At 42.0% G+C, this 13,364-nt stretch overlaps 1 long non-coding RNA gene across 1 annotated transcript in view; it reads left to right on the top strand.

Annotated features, from left to right (window-relative positions):
* Positions 1 to 12,686, top strand: part of LOC147601991 (uncharacterized) — a 28,910-nt gene extending 16,224 nt beyond the window's left edge. The window contains exon 3 of the long non-coding RNA XR_015257558.1: positions 12,519 to 12,686. This is a non-coding gene — a long non-coding RNA (uncharacterized LOC147601991). The remainder of the gene's footprint in view (positions 1 to 12,518) is intronic.
* The last annotated feature ends 678 nt before the right edge of the window (positions 12,687 to 13,364 follow it).

Below are 13,364 nucleotides of genomic sequence, written 5' to 3'. Positions count from 1 at the left end.
AGCAGTTTGGTTGACATGAAAAACACAAAATTAACAGAGATCATACATGCACAAAGCATTTTAGACAAAGCCAGAAGGCCCAGCAAATAATTTTATTACAGATGGAAAATCTTTGATTCTCACAAAGAAAGAAAAGTTGGCACTAAGCATACCATAAAAGAATGGATTTTAAATCCACAGCATGGATAGAAGGAAACCTTTCCCCAATTTGTTCTTTTTAGCATTGCAAAACCTGGCTGAGGTAGCCCATAGCAACAAAAAGGAGGAAAATCCTTAGTGATGAACTCAGGTAACTCAGAAATCGATGACAAAGTGCACAAAAGTATGAGAAAGTCCCATGTGTGTAAACAGCAACGTGAGGGACTTGAAGAGCTGGCTGAAACAGGGAGAGGAATGTGTTTGAGAACATAACAACAGGATCTGCTGCTGCCACAGGGCAGCCAAAACAACAGGCCAGGTTCTGAGTTAAAAATACAATATATTTATTTTTTTTAAATCTAAGACCATACAGCAAGAATGAGAACAGAGACAGGAAAATAGATGACAAGAGGCAGTCATGCCAAGCCTTAACAAAATAGTACCCAAGCAGGTTAAGAAAACCTCCCATGGTCCAAATACCTTCTGGTCCAAATACCTGGAAAATCAATCCGAAATTGTTTGAAAGCAGTTGTGGCTAATGTAAAATGCTCCGTATTTTCTGGCAGTAAAGTGCTTAGCCTATAGGTTCATTATGGAGCAGAAGAGTGATCACCCAAATGCAGGTGGTCATTTCACATTTTCCAGTTTCCATTGTGTTCAGTACTTTGCATATGTAGGCCTCAAATGCAGCCATTTGTAATATCATCAAGTGTAAGTCTTCTAAACCTTCCTCTGGTGTGGCACAGACCAGCTCTCCGACAGCATTATTCCTCAAAAAAGAAAACCAGTTAATAATATGCAAACTCTTTTTATGACAAGTTTTCAGCTAAATTAACTTCTTGGTGAGAACTATCCATTTCCTGGACAAAATTTCTTGTTTTTCAAAAAGTAGATTACCAGAAATCTAAATTAGTTTTTTTTTTCTTTTTTTTTTCCTTAAAGCAGATAACCAGAAATGTAAATAATATTTTTCTTTTCTTTTTTTTTTTTCCTTAAAAAATCAAAACATTTCAGGATTGTCCCTGTGGTGGTTCATGAAAGATGTAGCTGTCTCCAGTCCCCTCTGTTGCCCAGGTTTTCTAGCTGGACTAGATATCATATAATGAGTCCTACAGCCGGGAACTCATACAGGAGGTCAAGGGAGGAGCAGTTTGTTTAAGAAGCCCACACAGCTGAAGGTTTTGCAGTATGAAGCATGCAGACTACTGCTCCCATGAGACGCCTGAGGTATCAAAACAAAATCATTCTCAATTGAAAACATGAGCTTCATTTTTCATCGTAAAGCATAATTTTCATTAAGAAAAATAATTTCTGAGCTGCTCCAAAAACAACAGTCCAGTGGCATACACAGTTCAATGGCTTATTAAAACTGAAGTGGGGAATTTGCATGTTATGAAATTGGTGCGTGGCCAGGATATTCTCAGAAAAAAAAGAACCAGGGGACGTTTGCTAATCATTAACAGTCACGGATGCCAGTGATAACACCTCGTCCAAAACCTGTTACCTCCAAAGTGCTGCACCTCCCTAGGGCCCTGTGAAGAAGGTAATCAGGAAGGATTCAGGGGAAACTTAGCAACTAATAAATGCCTATTTTTGCCAAAGCTGAGTAAAACTCCTTTCTTTTGCCAACAAGTGAATGATTCAACATGTGTACCTCTTTCTCCGTCCGTATTAAGATGGAATAGTCTTTCCTACATTTGATTGCTGGTATTATTAGAAATAATAAATCAACAGACAAGATGCATATTAGCAAGAAAAGCATCTGACATTTTCAGCACAAACTGAAGCAGCTTCCCCAAGTGCATGTTTGAAAACCCAACAGAGTGCGGCACAGAACATCAAAGCACATTAAGATTACTAAAAAGCTCTTGTTCCCTCAACATCAGAGTTGTTTACCATTGTGGGATTTACTGGCAGCCGTGAACTTGTAAAGGCTCTCGGAAAGCGGGCACTACCTTAGAGTCATATTGCAACATCTTAATGAAGTTTTTCCAGCAAAATATTTGCTACCCAATGGCTCTAACAGTGAGGACCTTTCTTTTCTCTCAAAGATTTTTTGGGACTCTCTGAGAGTATGTGAGGGGCAGGATAAGAGGAAACGACACAGCCCTGAAGAGCGTCATCAGAAGGTGGGTGACTGTCTCGGTAGCAATCTTCAGCCTCCAGCCTCACAGGCTCGCACCCTGCCCAAGCACTGCCTTCGGCGGAGGAGTGTGAAGGACAGGCAACCAGGACGGACAGGCAGCCACGAAGCAGCCACGGAGTCTGTCCATAATTGCTACAGGACTCCTAATATTTCAGCAGCCCTGGGATGGAGAAAGACTGACTGAGGTACATTAAGGAAGGGTTAGATAACAAAGGCGGTAGCTTGCCAAGAGTAGAAGCCCAGTCCAAAGAGGAAAGCCTATAATAGCTGCTCAAATCCATATAATAGGTCAAAAATCTGCAGGAAAAATCCCCCATTAAAAGATTATAGTTGCAGAGTTGTGTAAAAGAGGGGAATACTTGAGCCTTCCTACATTGCCATTCACTATAAACTTCCTATTACTTTTTCTGGCCCATTCAAACTTTCAAGACAGATTTTTTTTTATGCAAGTTCTGTACTTACAGAAACAAAATGAAAAAAGATGCAAGAAAAAGGTTAAAACGATGAATGGTTCATTGCCAAGCTGTCTAGTGTTTGCTGAGTTGCATTTTTTAAGTAGAATTTACAAATAGATTACTATATTTATAGTTCATGTGTTTATGTTTATCTTTCTGTATTCATTCTACCTTGGACTCTAAAAGATGTGTTGGAGTCAAATTCCTTTCCTAAAAATTATATTTCTTCACTGATTTACATTTCCAGTGTTCCTTCAGGTAAGGGAAAGTCCTGAAATACAACCTTCTCTTCCCCAAAAGCTACATTAAAAGTATATCTGCATACTATTCTCTAAATTCCACTTGTAAGTGTTCAGTCCTTTAATGTAATTATTTGCTGATAGGTGAGAAAAACATCAAACTTCACACTGTTTATGAATTCATAAGCTAGTGCTTGACCTCTTCTTATGCCACGAGATTAAGACAGGCTTGCAGACAAGCATAAGGACATTAAGCCTCATGTCATGCTCTCCATCCATGGATGGATGCTTTCCATACGTATCTATGCCTATTAGTTTCACTCAAAGCACCCATGCTTAAGGCAACCCATGAATAAGCTTTATCCATAGACCCGTCCGTGCTTATCTATTCAGGTCACCCAAGAGGGCACAGGTACCAAGGCAGTGACCCGACCCAAGCTTTTCTCCCCCAGATATATGCCAAATATCCATCTGAACCCACAGCAAAGCACATGCCTGCTCATAAACAACATGGAGGCTAGGCTTGAGCAAGGGCTTGAAACTAAAATAGCAGGTTGGACATGTCAAAGGAGCTGCTTCTATACATGGCTGCAGCAGTGTATTGCATGTCACTCGTCCATGCCCACAATTATTTCCTCAAGAAAGAGCAGGACTCTGTAAAATTCACTTTATTTGCAAATGTATATGAAGAAGATCAGTCAGGCACAGTAAAGAAAAGTACTACTTGGATGCAAACTGTGCTGCTTGTATCTGTCTGTAACAAAAATTAAAAATGCAACACTTATGTGAAATTGCTGACTCCCTAGTCTTTTGGTTTTAAAATATAATATTGATATTGACTTTAGATCTTGCCTGATTTACTTTGATTTGAGCCGGGCCTCTACAGAAACCTGTTGCCTAGGTAACAAATGCTGTGCACCATAATAAGGCAAATTGCTGTTGAAATAAATAGTAATTATGGCCCTGGTTTCAAAAGTATTGTCTTTCTCTTTCTTTTAAACTATCCTTGGGTAAAGCTGTAAGCACCGGCTTTGTTCGCTCGCATCATCTCATTGCGCAGCGGCTGGGAGCAGGGAGAGCACACACTCACCTCCTCCCTCCGCTCCCCTGGCAGCACTAAACGTGTAGGTATAGGTATTTTCAAGCAGTGTTTAATTCCTCAAGGGTGCATCAATACAAAGTGTAAAATTCTCATCAGGAAAGAGCAGGAGTTGACGTTATCCCTGTTCAGCATCTTTTATAAGAATTGCTTACATATGAGTGCTGTCTCGCAGTCTTTTCCACACACCCAGCAGAGTCCTGCCCTGACCTGCGGCCTTGCATACCCGTTCATATCCATCAGGTGCCGGATTTGTTCAGCATATATGGCTCTTCGTCCAATAGTTTGGTGATTCACAGACAAGTATGAGCTCGAAGGAGTGAATAACAATATCATGCCTAACATTCATCTATTTGTACTCATGAAGTATTTGCACTGGAAAAACAAATATGGAAGGGAATATGGATGGCTGCTTTCACTTTTCCCCTTATTCATCAGTTTTTGGTCAAGTGTGGTGGTCTCAGCTCTTCTAATGTACAATGAGCAGATGTAGTGTCGTTGCCCCATGGGTGCCCCAGGTTAGCCACAAAGGAGCACTGACTGCAGGGAGCACTTGTTCACATGCTGCCTGGGGCTCCTGCCACAGCCCACCACAGCACACAACCCAGCCGAAGTCCCACATTCCAGCTTCCTCCGTAGTAATCAGGCCCCAGAGCAAGGAAAACTACTACCAAGTAGGTATGTGAGAAGTAAACCTCAATGAGACCACATGAGAGACTGTAACCCCATCACACATGGGAGCCATCAGCCAACACATCTGCAGGAAGGAAGCATACAGCCTGTCTCCCTGCTTGGTCCTACCACCCACGCTGTACAAGAGGGATGCTCAGGTTTTCACTCCACACATCGGCTCCTCTACAATCTGCTGATGGGAACTGATGTTCCCCATGTTTCCCTCTGCAGGGATTGGGGTGCGCAAGGCAAACCTACTTGGCTGTAGAAGATACCTGTCTGGAAAGAGTGGCAGTAAGCCTATCCCTAGGTATACTTTGTCCTGACACCAGATTCAAGGGGTGCAAAGAATTAAAAAAGCTAAGCTGTGGTCCTCCCAGGCTGATAGACCTCTTGAGTGGTGGCGCTACCTTTAAAACATTCTTCATCTTCATGATTTTCTTGTGATTTCCCTGGTGTTTCTACCCCTGTCATAAGTTTGCTTCCCAGAGTTTTTCAGGTGTTCTGCGTGATAAACTACCATGGATCCCAATTTAATAATACTGACTTGACAGCAGCCAGGGAAGCGAGAGGGTATGAATAAATGTTCAAAATGACATTTTGCTCAGGAAGGTATTTTCTTTACATTAGGAGGAGCTAAATCCTGAGTTGAGGGCAGCCTTGGATTCAGGCAGAAGGTGTGAGGCCCATCCTCCTCTTGGCTTCTCTTCCAGTCTTGGAAAGAGCTGCAGCCCATGGGGACACCCCTGCAAAATCACATCCTTGCATCAGTTTTTTCCAGCATGGCTCAGTTTTGGTCAAGGCTCCTTTCAAATGGGGCCAGGACTACATTGCGGTTGTCCTTGTACGCCTATTCCTGGTAAGCTTTGCACATATCTCTGGAAATTCAAGAAGAGTTTTGAAAGTAAATCGAGCCGAAGTGGTAGTTGTTGTGGTGTAAGCTCTGGGACGCTGCCCAGGCAATGGGTGCTTAGTCAGGCTTTAAATGCTCCATGCTGAAAATAAAATGATCAGCCATGGAAAGTGCATTTTCACCTACTTTGGCTACTTTTTGAGACTTCCAAAAATGTGCAGAGCAAGGATTCATTGCCCCATTGAGAAAGAATGACATTTGCTAGAGCTATCAGCCCAGCTTATTTAATGAGCCCTGAAACCACTTTAAAAGTGTGTGTATGTGCATGCATGCATGCGTGTACTGGAGGGCAGGGAGGCAGAGGGAATTAGAGACGCTTTATCGGAAAACATGATCTGTTCTTTACGGAGGTTGACACACACAATCTTATCTAATTATTCAGAACATTTAACATCACCTAACTCCAGATAAAAATCTCTTTCCTCCTCCCCTGCCCACTCCTTGCTGAAACTTAATACATGCAGACTAATACGGCACAAAACCCACTCATTGAGTGAGCTTTAAGATGTAAGACGACAACTCGTGACCTTTGCCATTGATTGCCAGCCAAGTTACATACGTCTCAGAGCCTCAGCAGGCCACCATTTGTCACTGCGCTGACAGTGAAATATGGCTCAGCCTATTGTTCTGCAGAAGTAACCTCAGCCCGGGTCGGTGGCAATGAGGGGCTGTTTGCAGGACCTTGTGCTGCGTTCCCCAGGAGACCTTGTTGTGCTGTGTACCCTGGATAATCCGTGGGGTTTGGGAGAGGCCACAGCCATCGGGGCGATGAGAGAGCTGTTCCTTGGAACAGCTTTGGAAACCAGGAGTGCCAGCATTGCCAGCCCAGAAAGGGTGAACAAACATCATGCTTTGGGAAAGATCGTTATCGCTTGGATGAAAAAAGGTTTCCTCATCAGCACAGTGTATTTCTGCAGTAAACTGCTGTTTGTGAATCCTGTGCTCTCCAAATTGGGGGTTGCTGAGTCCCTTCTATGCACATTTCATTTTAGCAAAGGAAAGAAACTCTGAATCAGACTGTTTACTTGGGTGTAGCTGCCCTTCCACTGTGCTGGCCAAATTTGCCTTGTAGGCTTAGAAACATAGCTAAAGGCCAAGCAGGCTGTCAGACAGCTATTCTTTAGCATTTGGTGCCCACAACTGAACAGGCACAACTGCTAGGACGCTTCACATTATGTGAAAGAGGCATGCACACAGTCCAAGCAACTAGGTGCTTAATCTGACTTCTGCTGCATGGGAAAGACCTTTGCCTCCAATTGCTATCCTTACAACAGGATCTGAGTCTCCTGTCTGACTCCTGAAGGCCCAAATTAAGGTCCTTCAAACATTTAACACTAGAGATCATAGAATCATACAATAGTTTGTGTTGGAAGGGATCTTTAAAGGTCACCTAGTCCAACTCCCCTGCAAGGAGCAGGGACATCTCCAACTAAATCAGGTTGCTCAGAGCCCCGTCCAGCCTGACCTTGGATACACATCAAAAAACTTCCTGACTTTCTGCATTTCTGCAGATGAGTGTACCAGAACCACCTACATTTTGGCAACACTGAACTGTCTGAACACGGTCCAGTGCCACTGGTGTTCTCCCCAGCAGAGACAGTCTCTAACCTTCCAACTCTACCAACTGGACTGCTGGATCATCTAAATAAAGGTTCTCTCAGTTATTCCCAGCTGAGGATGCTTCTGATCACATGTGTAAAATATTCAGAGGAGGCAGAGACTGTCTCTCCTACAGCCTATGTTAAAGTTCTAATTGCTGCTCTTAGAATGCTCAATATTTATGCAAAGCTGAACAGAAACAAAAGCACAAGAGAAGATGGCCAGAAACACCTTGGAAATGGGAGATGTGGAATCCCATCCCCACAAGCAGTGGAAGGATTTTGGTGCTGATCCCCCTCAACTCAGCTGAGTACCCAGACTGCCAAGCTACCAAACAAAAAGAGAAGGAAAGCTCTCCAGATTGGTTAAGAGAAACAAGATGGGGGGACCCCAGCTCCTAACTTAGCTAAGGTTTCCAAGCTCCCAGCCCTCAGAGTAGTAGTACCCTGAATGTGGTACCTTCCTATCTTTTAGCATCCTAGGCTGCCAAGATTATCTCACATGTGATTCTATATTTTAAAATGTACAAGCTCATACGCTTTGGTAAAAGAATAAAAGCCTTAATTCTAACTGCAAATATTTGTACTTCTGCTTCTAAGCACTATGGTATTTGACACTGCTCAAATTAAAGCCCCAAATGTTAATCCGAGGCTCTAGTAGCAGCAGCATGAATACAAGCTTTCTTCTTTGTTTTCCCAGTGACCTTAACCATTTTCTCTAGAAACAAAAACTCTTCCCTGGGATGCCTCCATGATTTCTAGCTCGTCAAAGGAGTATTGCTGTGATAAATCCAGTAGGAACTCTCCTGTCACATGTAAAAAGACTGACCATTTCTCTTTCTTGTGTTTAGCCATATATCATTGCAGAGCAAGAAGGATGGGAGTTTGGTGGGGTTTTTTCTCTCTTTTGGTCATTGATCTTTTACTAGGGAAAAACCCTCATAATTATTAATTATGTTGGGTTTTGTTATTCATGTTAGTATTTTCAGACTCTAAAAAATAATTAGATTAGTGTCGTGGTTTTGTTAGTGAGGGGGGGCCTAAGGTGGTAGCTTCTGTAGGAAACTGCTAGAAGTTGCTCCCCTTTGTTCAGTGGACTCGGCCGGGCCTAGGGTGGACTTGCTGCTGGCCAAGGCCGAGCCGATTGGTAGCAGAATGTTCCGTGATAACGCCTCTGCGATAACGTATTTAAGAAGGGGAAAACAGAAAAAAAAAAAAGAGGAGAGAAGATGTGAAGAAGCTGAGCGGGGGCAGAGGTGCAGAGGGGGAGGCGCAGGCCTCATGGGCCTTGCAGGCCTCACCCTCTGGCCTCTTGCCAGGCGGCCGACTGGGCCCAACTCGGTCTGGCCCGGCTGCAAGAAGTGGAGAGGAGATGAGAAGTGAATAAGATGTAAAAAAGATCCTGAGAGACATCTACCAGCCTGTTGTGAGGAATGGCTGCAGATGCCAAGGTCAGTTCAGAAGGAGGGGGAGGAGTAATGCGACTCCTGGCCAAGATTCCCCTGCAGCCTGTGGTGACGACCATGGTGGAGCAGGTTGTCCCCCTGCAGCCCATGGAGCAATCAGAAGAATATAATAAAGGCTGCACCATGTCAGATGGATAGGTCCACACAGCCCAGTAGTCTATCTGACAGCAAGCTAACACCAGAGGCCTATGAAAGGGTGTTGAAACAAGGTGTTGTAATACACCCTCAGCATCCAACAATTTGCAGCTGCTGAGCTTCAGTTTGCACATAATAAACCTTGGTGGGTTTTTCTTCCTTGGGTTTTTCAGGAGAGAAAAGTCATGCATAAGACTGGAAAATACACTGAGGAAATGAGATAAATATCAGAACTCTGCTAAAGTCAATAGATTTACATTTGAATAAAGCTGGTAGTAGAGAAAAAAATAAAGGTACATTTTAAAATAGACTATGGATAGGCAGAAGAAATTGTCTTGACTGGAATCAACAGGAATATGTCATGGTATTTTTTTATCCATCTTCAAGCTGACTCCCAGCTTCATAATATAAAATCCAAGTACTCTATAGTTTTCCTACATACAATTGTACATCTGCACTCTTCCATCTGATCTAATCTCAGTGTCTTTGGGGTGGTTTTATCACATAAATAGTAAGATCTATAGAAGTACAATTTGCATTTTCATTTCTGTTTTAAATGAAGCTAGTACCTCTTGGATATAATGCACATCCTACAAAAAAAAAATAATAATACTGCCATTCACGTGCATTGTAGGTAGAATCATAGAATCATAGAATAGTTCGGTTGGAAAGGATCTTTAAAGGTCACCTAGTCCAAGTCCCCTACAAGGAGCAGGGACATTTCCAACCAGGGCAGGTTGCTCAGCGTCTCGTCCAACCTGGCCTTGAATGTTTCCAGGGATGGGGCATCTACCACCTCTCTGGGCAACCTGTTCCACCACCCTCAGTGTAAAAAATTTTTTCCTGGTATCTAATCTGAACAGAGGTTATATTAGAAAAGTCAAACCATCTCAAATAAGGTAATCAACTGACTTCTGTCTCCTCTACGCACAGAGATGCACCAGTGGTGTGCAACACCCCTAACCAGGTGGGCTGGCCACTTCTGAAAACTGAGTGTGATGGCCCCACCATCTGCACCCTCCATTCCCTGTTCTCAGAAAGTAGGGAAGCAGTGAGTGTGCATGGCTTCTAACTTAGCCTTGGGTGCACTGCAGAAGTTCAGAGGAGCAGGCAAGAAGCCTGGCAGCCAGGGATGGGACAATCTGGAAAGTGACCATGCAGTACTGGCTAGGTTTCTGCCAGCTCCTGTGCCAGGAATCTCTGGAGGATTATCTACAATCTGCCTCCTTCTGAAGATAGAACAGTTTGTTGTCTTACCCTTTCTCTCAAGAATTATGCAAGGCACAGCTGTATCAGCAAGAATGGAGGGTCGTATTATGATGGATATGACATAGAGATGTATACTTTTACTATCACAGTACAAAACCAAACTGTGCTGTCCTCCTAAAAGTCCTTGGATATGCATGTGTCGAGCTAAAAAAAAATTCTGAGAAAGGAGAAGATTTTAAGTGTTTCCAGTCCTGAGAGATGTTTCCAAGTTAGTTTTAGCTTAGTTATACTGACTACTGACAATAACAGAGCTAAGGAGGCATGGACTATAACAGGTCAAAATACTTAAATTCCTGGCAATTTTACAGTTCGTAATGAAGCTCATTACCAGAAGGGCAGTTCCTTATTGCCAAGAACACTGATCATTAGGTTGTGTTGTGTAAAACATGAAGAAAAGGTTCAGTCCTGGGTATAGCCATCCATCAACTTCTGTCTTCTGAAACCATTTCAAGAGTCATAACCCAGTTTGAAGTGAACATGTTCAGGCCACGGAAACACTGTCACACCTTCTATCTCACCACATCTCCCTTGAGCAGCTCCAGAGGAGCCGTCCTTTTGCTCTGAGAAATCGTTCCTCTGTCAGAGCATCACAGTTCATTGGTGCAACAGTGTTAGGCAGAATGTGATTATGTTCTTTAGAAAGAAAGGAAAATTCAGACTTACAGTGACATTTCTCCAGGGAGTAAAATTTTTAAAAGATGCTCCCTGTTTCAAGACTATAAATAACTCAAATTTCTAAACTTCTTATGCTGTAACTGCCTGAAATAATATGTGTTCATCTCCCATGTTTCTTAAAGTAACAAGAGCAATGTTTCTGTGCAAAGAAAGACAGGATAGCCAGTAGAAGACAAAGTCTTATCCATTAACTTAATTGCATCATTACAGTTGAAATACAATCAGAATTTTTGCTATACAGAAAGCAAATAAATAACTGCAGAGTTATATTAGGTATCTATATAACATAAGAGGTTCTCTAGCCTTCACATTCAAGCAAAGTCAGATTACTTAAGCAGCCATCTACTGCATACCATTCTGTTCATCAGGAAAAAAAAAAGAAGTGTGTATAAATATATATATTTTTATATATTTATGCTAACCATAAAGGTAATTTCAAATAAAGAGACACTGGTATGTACATGTGCGGATGACAGTCCCTCTGGTCCCAAGCTGTGTCTTACAACACTCTCTGTGAACTATTTTATGGAATACCTGTGTTCAGGTCTCTTGGTGCTGTTTCAGAGGAACTCAGATAAAAAGAGGTTCTTTTTAAACAGAGATGTCTTTCCTGTGATAAAGGAAAGATTGGATTCATTGGTGAGTATAATGGTGGCCCTTCATGCAGGTGCCTTGAAAGAGAAGATGTGCAGGTAGTTCTGTCCCTTAGCATTGTACATTATAGACCATTTACAACTCACACTGCATAATTTCATTCAGTGTGTGTTTTCCTATATTTTCTAAAGCACGAGTTAGAATGTATTATGGAAGGTGTTGGTTATAAACGCATAATTATTACCTGGAACTTCTTTCTAAAACAGAACATCAAAATGGCAGGATCAGACTTGAGATGACAGTAATCACACTTGTTCTTAAACTGTAGTATTTATTTAAAGTATCAAGAAATCAACTAATACTTAGGCTAATTAAAAAAAAAATGAGCAGTGACAAGCTCAAGGTATCCATTGTTATAATACTTGCATCATCCTTACAGAAAACAATATTCTTTTTAAGATATCAGGGAAGTTTATTTGGGAGACAGTATACTTTCCTCCAGAAAACAGTTGTTTCTATACAGAAAGGTAAGTCACAAAAAAAACTGCTAAATCATTCTTCAACACTCACTTTCAAAAATATTCTATTTATCCAAATTTGCAAATTTCCTTTCTAAAATGAAGTATTGCAAAGTATAACAAAACCCATGAAGCTGACTTCCATGAAGCAAGATGATTAAATCTCTTTCTAACACCCTTCCAAAATTATTTCCAGCTCTCAGATTTCTCCAAACTACTGTTTTAAACCCAGTTCTCTATCAGGAAAAATTTTGTTATCAAACTCTGCAACAAACTAGTTTTATGGTTGTCTGATCACATAAGTCCTCACTACTTCTGTCAAAAACATTGTACCTCTGTAAATAGTTCATTACAGTTGTAAGATTCAAAATATTCTCACAGATATTACAGTTTGGTTTGGCTTCCACTTTTGCCTGCAGTGTTCTATTTATTTTCTTAGTTTCCTTTTGTGTTTTTGACCTGCAAGGTTCTTTCTGGAATTCATGGTGTCATCTTGCCTCCACACAGACTTTTATAGCATCTTTCAATTCTCTGAAGTATTATGGTAGTTTCTTCAGTTTATGTGAAGCATTGCATTAACCGGTGTTTTTCTATCTTGCAGTGCTGGGAGTCAGTCTTGAGACAAGAGCCACTGCCCTAAGGAGAGGTTAGCCTCACAAAGACCATTTCATTTATCATGAAGCCTTGCCTCGCAGCACAGCCGTGCAACCTGTGAGCGCCCTGGACCAAACCTGCTTGTTGAGAGGTAAGGTGTGGCCCTGGAGGAAGGCAGTGAAGGCTGGAGTCTTCTGAGGATGCTGCACCTCACTTCGTCCTGCCTCAGAACTCAGCTATGCCAGAGCACACGTTCACACATCCACCTGCAGAGCTGCCGGGAAGTAAATACATACCAGTTCTGAGAAATGCCGAAGGAAAGCTGAAGCTGCAAGACAGCTATGTACAATGTCCAGTACTTGCTTTCTGGGAATCATTGCTGACTTATCTTTTTAATTTACATCTTCTGGGTTGTACCTTTTTTTAAGACTTTGAGATACGACCATTCTTCCACTCTTAAACTTTGCACTTCAAGTGAGGAGTGCAATTACAAACTAACTCCAGCTTCCTTGAGAATAATGAGACCAGCTAGGTTACGTGTCAAGTTTCCCCTTAGATTTCTCATTTGGTGTAATCTTGTCCTCTTTACAAGCAAGTTTGTTTTCCATTGAAGTATCAGTCCACGATGGCTCTCAGTATGGAAATCACCTAGCATCAATACTAACTTTCTAAGAAGTCAACTCTACAGTTGCTGTTTGGGCTGCTGAGGGCACGGTAGAGGTGAAGTCTGAAGTAGGTAGAATGGTTGCTATCCATATGGATCCATCTTTCTTCATTGCCTACAGAAAGGATTCAACTAGTTTACATTACATGCCAGGCTTTCGCACTCTCAAAATTAGGTGAGGTGAATCTA

The sequence above is a fragment of the Chlamydotis macqueenii genome, chromosome 1 (assembly GCF_036417535.1).
Source record: "Chlamydotis macqueenii isolate bChlMac1 chromosome 1, bChlMac1.mat, whole genome shotgun sequence".
Classification (NCBI taxonomy): domain Eukaryota; kingdom Metazoa; phylum Chordata; class Aves; order Otidiformes; family Otididae; genus Chlamydotis; species Chlamydotis macqueenii.
Note: the sequence above shows the minus strand (reverse complement) of the source record. Positions and strands in the feature narration are given on the sequence as shown.